Genomic DNA, 318 nt, shown 5'->3' with positions numbered 1-318 from the left:
GGTGGAACGGTACACAGATGTCACGGTTCGGTACGTACCTCGGTTCGGGGGTCACGGTTCGATACGATTTCGGTACAACAGGGGGGGAAAAAAATCTACTATGCTCGGTTTCTTTTTGATTTATTTTGAACAGACAGTAGTACAAATTACAATTTTTTTCCCACCTAGATGTGAAAACACTAAATATTATTATATTATGTTATATATATAAAATCTGCAGTACATATATACATACAAGGAATAAATTATTGAAATATATTTTATTTAGTTTACAGATAAACAAGGGAAAAAAAAACTGTGTGACACGTAACTAGGCAT

General features: G+C 33.6%; 1 protein-coding gene across 1 annotated transcript in view; it reads left to right on the top strand.

The window, feature by feature from the left end:
- Positions 1-318, top strand: part of tnxbb (tenascin XBb) — a gene marked incomplete at its 3' end in the record, with an annotated part of 48824 nt that overhangs the window by 19690 nt on the left and 28816 nt on the right. The gene's annotated exons all lie outside the window — the stretch shown is intronic.

The sequence above is a fragment of the Sinocyclocheilus rhinocerous genome, unplaced genomic scaffold (assembly GCF_001515625.1).
Source record: "Sinocyclocheilus rhinocerous isolate Xijiao unplaced genomic scaffold, SAMN03320098_v1.1 scaffold2440, whole genome shotgun sequence".
Lineage (NCBI taxonomy): Eukaryota > Metazoa > Chordata > Actinopteri > Cypriniformes > Cyprinidae > Sinocyclocheilus > Sinocyclocheilus rhinocerous.
The sequence above is the reverse complement of the archived record's forward strand: the minus strand, read 5'-3'. Positions and strand labels throughout refer to the sequence as shown.